At 43.6% G+C, this 7,456-nt stretch overlaps 1 non-coding gene across 1 annotated transcript; it reads left to right on the forward strand.

Annotated features, from left to right (window-relative positions):
* The first annotated feature begins 6,567 nt into the window (after positions 1 to 6,567).
* On the forward strand, positions 6,568 to 6,674 carry LOC141709659 (small nucleolar RNA R71). Its single transcript, XR_012570224.1, has one exon. It is a non-coding gene; the product is annotated as a small nucleolar RNA R71 (small nucleolar RNA).
* The last annotated feature ends 782 nt before the right edge of the window (positions 6,675 to 7,456 follow it).

Here is a 7,456-nt window from a genome sequence, read left to right on the forward strand (position 1 = left end):
AAATCATCGCAAAAGGGATCATGGTATATGCATGAGCTATATGATATGACAAACAAATAAAGCTATATAAATAAAAAAACTGTATGGCAAAAATTATGCAACTATATGAACTAACTAACATGAATATGCAGCTATATGACACACACAAAATATTCCTTAACTACCACCCCAAACATAAAATCTTCACTGTCCCCAGTGAAGGTAGTAGAAAGGAACACAGGGTATACCTACTCGGAGTCATCATCATCATCACCCTCAGTGGGTGGAGTATCAGGCGGCGGGTATGCAGAGTCCTCACCAAAAACTGGCCACTGGATATCAGCTCCAAGGCCCCGAAACGCAGTCCCTAACGTAAGGGTGAGCTCCTGAGCAAACCTGCTCTGTGTCTCGTACATGGTATCCATCCGTCGTGAAAGCCTCCTATACTGGGTATCAGCCATCCCAGCACCCTCCTGAGCTCTCGAAGAACCAGCCTCATCACGCCTAGGCCTAGCCATAGTAGCACCTCGTGCTAGACGCCCTCCTAGAAGATGATAACCCAGTCCATGCTCCTCGGGCTCACCACCGGTCCACTCCTGCATCCCATTCAGAGTCCCAGAATCAATCGGAACGGCCGGCAACTGCAACTGCTCATGAGCCGGCCAGTTCACTCCCACTGCTCGGCAAAGCTTCGTGACCGTGGATGCATAAGGGATGTTCATGTGCTGAGCTCCCCTCAAAAACTTAAGAATTCCTTGGTAGATAAACTCACCAAGGTCCACATAGTACTCCTCATTAAGAATTCCCCACAACAACTGTGCTCTCTCAACTGTTACCTCGTGTGCATGCGAAGAAGGCAAAATATTAGCACAAATAAATGCATTCCATGCACGGGCATACCTGTTCATAGCGATCGCCGAAAAGTGACGATACTCATTAGTGCCGGTCTTGAAGGTCCAAACTGTGCCCGGCTACATAGAGTAGCACAAATCAAATCCAAATCGAAATCCTCAGCAGTCTTCTCATTCCAGTTCTCCTCCTCAGGCTTCCTCTCTCGCTGCCCAATCACACGGCGAATCGCCGCTGGGTGATAATCAACCGTCAGCCCTCGGACCATAGAAAACCCATTCTTCTCGGCCTTCGCGTTCGCATAGAACTCGTGAACCACGCTCATCGGCACTGCTTCGGGCGACTCACAAAAAGCTATCCACCCCTTCTCTGCAATCATAGGTAGCAACTCACCATCCCTCCCCGATGGTAAAAACCCTCTCTCCTTCAGAATCGGCTTCCCCAAAAGCCTAGTGTACTCCTCCTCCGCAGCTCTGTCATTCAACCGAGGCCTTGCAGCAGTACCCCTCGATGAATCAGCAGTAGGGACTGTGCTGCTGCTATCAATAGTTCGTGCTCTCTTGGGTGCCATTGAATCTTCAATAAAAGTGTTTAAGAACTGAGTGTTTGTGTTTGGGAGAGAGTTTGAGTGTAAAAAGTTTGTGGGGGATGTGTAGGATAGGTGTATGTATATATAGGGTGTGGGTTAGGTTAAAATTAGATAAAGAGTGGGGTTGAGAGATGAAATCATGGGGTATTGGGAAAGAAGTCGTGGGTTTATGGGTTGTGTTTGGTTTTTTTAATTTTCTGATTTTTTTTTCTCTGAACTTAAAAAAAATTCTGGCAGTTGACCCCTGAGCGGTCGCTCAGCAAAGCTGAGCGGGCGCTCAGGGGGTCACTGGAAAAAAAAATTTCAATCCCGTTTTTCTGATTTTTTTGTGTTTTTTGGATAGGTTATTAACTTCTAAGGGTTCCTGTAACAACAAATCATGGGTTGCCTCCCACACAGCGCTTCTTTTTCGTCATTAGCTTGACGTTGCGTACCTTTCTCAAGTAGTCAATAAAATGGCACTAACCACTTCTCGGTTTGCCATGTCCCCATAGTAGTGCTTCAACTGCTGACCATTAACCTTGAATGCTTGGTCCGGATCATTCTCAAAAATTTCCACCGCTCCATGTGGAAACACAGTTTTGACAATAAAAGGTCTAGACCACCTTGATTTCAACTTCCCAGGAAAAAGTCGGAGATGAGAGTTGAATAAGAGAACTTGTTGCCCCGGCACGAATAACTTAGGATGTAGCTTCCTATCGTGCCACCTCTTCACCTTTTCCTTGTACATTTTGTTATTCTCGTACGCTTGAAGTCGAAATTCATCAAGTTCATTAAGCTGAAGCATTCTCTTCTTACCAGCTACATCTAAATCCAGGTTCAACTTTTTCAACGCCCAGTAGGCCTTATGCTCAAGCTCTGTAGGTAAATGACATCCCTTACCGTACACCAACTAAAACGGGGACATACCAAGTAGAGTTTTGTATGTTGTTCTGTAAGCCCAAACAGCTTCATCGAGCTTTAAGACCAATCCTTCCTTGACGGACAAACAACCTTCTCTAGGATGCGCTTGATCTCTCTGTTAGATACTTTCGCTTGACCATTTGTTTACGGATGATAGGCAGTAGCAACTCGATGATTCACATTATAACGCTGCATCATAGAAGTGAACTTACGGTTGCAGAAATGCAACCCTTCATCACTTATGATTACCCGAGGTGTTCCAAACCTTGTGAAAATCTGCTTATGAAGAAAATTCAGCACTGCCTTTGCATCATTTGTCGGTAGAGCTTTGACTTCTACCCATTTTGAGACATAATCGACTGCCAGTAGGATGTACTGATTATTGCAGGATGAGACAAAAGGCCCCATGAAATCGATTCCCCAAACATCAAAGACCTCGACTTCAAGCATGACATTTAACGACATCTCATCCTTTCTCATCAAATTTCCCATTATTTGGCAACGATCACACCTTAAAACAAACTGATGAGCATCCTTAAACAAAGTAGGCCAGAAAAAACCTGCTTGCAGAATACGAGCTGTCGTCTTCTCACCACCATAGTGTCCACCATAAACTGTGGAGTGGCAGTCTCGTAATATCCCCTCCGTCTCACAGAACGGGATACATCTCCTGATGATCTGGTCAGCTCCCTGTCTAAACAAATATGGTTCATCCCACATATACCACTTCACCTCATGCAGAAACTTCTTCTTTTGAGCTGAGGTCAAATTAGAAGGCATTATATTGCTGACAAGATAGTTTACAATATCTGCAAACCATGGCTCTTCCTCCTGAACTGCGAACAACTGCTCATCCGGAAAAGATTCATTGATCAATATCTTATCTTGTGAAGTAGACTCGAGATTCTCCAACCTAGAGAGATGGTCAGCTACTTGATTCTCAGTACCTTTTCGATCCTTGATCTCTAACTCAAATTCCTGAAGTAAGAGCACCCAACGAATGAGTCTCGACTTCGAATCCTTCTTGGAAACCAAATAGCGAATGGCTGCATGATCAGTGAATACTGTCACTTTTGTCCCAAGCAGATAAGATCGAAATTTCTCGAAACCAAAGACTATAGCCAAGAGCTCCTTCTCCGTAGTGGTGTAGTTCATTTGGGCCCCATTTAAGGTCTTACTCGCATAGTAGACCACATGAAAGATATTATTCTTGCGCTGCCCCAAAACTGCACCTACCGCATAATCACTCGCATCACACATCATCTCAAACGGCTCTGTCCAATCTGGTGCTGTAATAACTGGTGCAATGATCAAACTCTTCTTGAGAGTCTCGAATGCTGCCAAACATTCATCATCAAATTTGAAAGGCACATCTTTCTCAAGCAAATTGCACAACGGCTTAGATATCTTCGAAAAGTCCTTGATGAACCGCCGATAAAAACCCGCATGAACAAGAAAACTACGGATTCCTTTCACAGAAATAGGTGGTGGAAGATTTTCAATGACTCCCACCTTGGCCTTATCCACCTCAAGACCCTTGCTAGAGACCTTATGCCTAAGAATAATGCCTTCACGCACCATAAAATGACATTTCTCCCTATTGAGCACCAAATTAGTTTCCACGCACCTTTTGAGTACAGCATGAAGATTATTCAAACATTCATCATACGAATGTCCAAAGACGGAGAAGTCGTCTATAAACACCTCGACATTATTTCCAATCATATCGAAGAATATAGCCATCATACATCTCTGAAAAGTGACCGGGGCGCCACATAACCCAAACGAAACTCTGCGAAAAGCAAACGTGCCAAATGGACAAGTGAAGGTAGTCTTTTCCTGATCCTCTGGTGCAATACAAATCTGATTATACCCTGAATAGCCATCCAGAAGACAATAATACTCATGACCAGCCAACCTGTCAAGCATCTGATCAATGAATGGAAGAGGGAAGTGATCCTTCCTCGTGGCTTTGTTCAACTTTCGATAATCCATGCATACTCTCCATCCTGTTACTGTTCGAGTGGGGATGAGCTCGTTCTTTTCATTTGCTACCACAGTAATACCTCCTTTCTTAGGCACACATTATACGGGGCTCACCCAAGAACTGTCAGAAATAGGATAAATAATGCCTGCATCTAGCCATTTCAGAATTTCTTTCTTCACCACCTCCTTCATGATAGGATTAAGTCTGCGCTGCTGCTCAACAGTCGGCTTACTACCTTCCTCTAGCAGAATCTTATGCATACAATATGAAGAACTGATCCCTTTGATGTCTGCTATGGTCCATCCAATAGCTGATTTGAATTCTCTCAAAATCCTTAAGAGCTTATCTTCCTCACTACCTGAAAGGTCAGATGCAATAATAACAGGTAAAGTAGATGCATCACCCAAAAAAGCATACCTCAAGTGTTCAGGTAATGGCTTGAGCTCTAAGGTAGGTGCTTCCTCTATTGATGGTTGGAGCTTTCCTTCAGCATTCTTGAGGTCAGAAGTACCAAGAGATTCAAATGGCATGTCCAGCTTTCGCTTCCAGGGGGAAGCATTCAGATATTGTAATTGCTCATTGCCATCTTCATCACCACTGTCAAAATCCCCCACTAAGGCCTTTTCCAATGCATCAGACATTAGCATGCGATTGAGTTCTGAAGTAACCGCAGAATCAATCACATCTACTTTTAAACACTCCTCCTCTTCTGTAGGGAATTTCATTACCTTAAACACGTTGAAGGTCACATCCTGATCTTGTACCCGCATAGTAAGTTCACCTTTCTGCACATCTATCAAGGTACGGCCAGTAGCCAAGAAAGGTCTTCCCAAGATTATGGGAATCTTCTTATCTTCCTCAAAATCCAAAATAACAAAATCTGCAGGAAAGAAGAGCTTATCCACCTTGACTAGCACATCCTCCACAATGCCCCTTGGGTAAGTAATAGAACGATCAGCCAATTGTAGAGACATGTATGTGGGTTTTGGATCAGGCAAATCCAACTTTTTAAAGATCGACAACGGCATCAGATTGATGTTTGCTCCCAAATCACAAAGGCACTTGTCAAAAGTCAACTTGCCAATGGTGCAAGGAATGGTGAAGCTACCTGGATCTTTAAGCTTTGGGGGTAACTTTTGCTGCAGAACAGCGCTGTATTCTTCCGTGAGAGCAACAGTCTCAAGGTCATCCAGTTTCACCTTCCTTGAAAGAATACTCTTCATAAACTTCGCATAACTAGGCATTTGCTCCAGAGCCTCAGCGAAAGGTATATTGATGTGAAGTTTCTTGAACACCTCCAGAAACTTACCGAACTGTTTATCCAGCTTTTGTTGCTGCAATCTCTTAGGGAAAGGTGGTGGAGGATAGAGCTGTTTCTCCCCTATATTACCCTCAGGCAGAGTGTGTTCAACAGTAGTCTTCCTTGGTTCAGCCGCTTTCTCCTTTTGCTTAGCTTCTTCATCTCTAACTTCAGCTTCTCCTTCTTTTGCCTTTTCAGCATCAGCAACTTTCCCAGACCTTAAGGTAATAGCCTTGACTTGCTCTTTAGCTTCCTTTCTGCCTGGTACTTCCATATCACTGGGAAGTGTGCCAGGTTGATGATTTAGCACTGCATTGGCTATTTGACCGATTTGATTTTCCAAGGTCTTGATAGCAACCGCCTGACTCTTGTATAACAGCTTAAGTTCATCAAAATCAGCACTAGTAGGTGCAGCTGCACTTCCCTGTTGATGATATGATTGCCTTTGAGCATACTGCTATTGTTGCTGGAATCCAGGTGGATTAAACTGTTTACTCACACCTTGCTGATATGGTGGCTGAATAGCATTCTGATTATTACCCCAGCTGAAATTTGGATGATTTCTGTTGTTAGGATGATAAGTAGCTGGCACAGGCTGCTGTTGTCGCTGATAATTATTCACATACTGAACAGATTCATTGAAAAGAGAACACTGATCCGTAGCATGAGAACCTGCACAAAGCTCACAAACCATAACTATTTGATTAACTCCATATGTAGCTAGAGAATCAACCTTCATCGACAGCGCCTGGAGCTGCGCTGCAATAGCGGTGGTTGAATCGACTTCCAGAATACATGCTACCTTCCCAGACATCATCCTCTGAGTTGGGTTTTGATGCTCATTTGCAGCCATAGTCTCGATAAGATTATAAGCCTCAGTATAGCTTTTGGCCCATAAGCCTCAGTATAGTCTCGATAAGATGATAAGATTTGCAGCCAGTGATCACCATCCAATCGGGCATTCCATGATGTGGACACTTTCTCAACATTTCCTTGTAGCGTTCCCAAGCTTCGCACATAGATTCTGTCGGTTGCTGCGCAAACTGAGTAAGAGCATTCCTCATAGCAGCAGTCTTTGCCATCGGATAAAACTTCACCATAAACTTTTGCGCAAGATCTTGCCAAGTAGTGATGGACCCAGCTGGTTCAGAATGTAACCAGTCCTTAGCTTTGTCCCTCAATGAGAATGGGAAAAGCCTCAGCTTGATAGCCTCATCAGTCACGCCATTATACTTGAAAGTGCTGCAGATCTCGACAAAATTCCTTATGTGCATGTTGGGGTCTTCAGTCGCAACTCCTCCAAAAGAAACAGAATTCTGCACCATCTGAATAGTGCCCGGCTTGATTTCAAAGGTGTTAGCTTGAATAGCCGGATGAAGAATGTTTGACTGAATGTCATCAATTTTTGGCCGAGAAAAGTCCATAAGAGCTGGATCAACCTGAACAATATGATCACCCATGATTACTGGTTCTTTCTGCTCAGTTCCTGAATCTGAATCTTCAAAATCTATCTTCTCCGAAATATCAAGAACTTCATCTGTCTCCTCAGCTGTATCTAAAGTCCTCTTGCGAGTACGAGAACGAGTTTGCATAAACGCTCGCTTAAGTACTTGAAACACAACCAGAAACAATAAGTAACAACTACGTCCTAATCACTGAGTCCTAATGACCAATGATGGTAAGTACATAAACTAAACAAATACGCCGAGTCCCCGGCAGCGGCGCCAAAAACTTGTTAGGGCAGAAATACGCGCTAATATTCACGCAAGTATACGCGTTCGTAAGTAATATAGAATACTTTCTAGTTCGTTCCCATAGAGACTCAGACAAATTATTGTTTAATTAAACT

The sequence above is a fragment of the Apium graveolens genome, chromosome 2 (assembly GCF_009905375.1).
Source record: "Apium graveolens cultivar Ventura chromosome 2, ASM990537v1, whole genome shotgun sequence".
NCBI classification, from domain to species: domain Eukaryota; kingdom Viridiplantae; phylum Streptophyta; class Magnoliopsida; order Apiales; family Apiaceae; genus Apium; species Apium graveolens.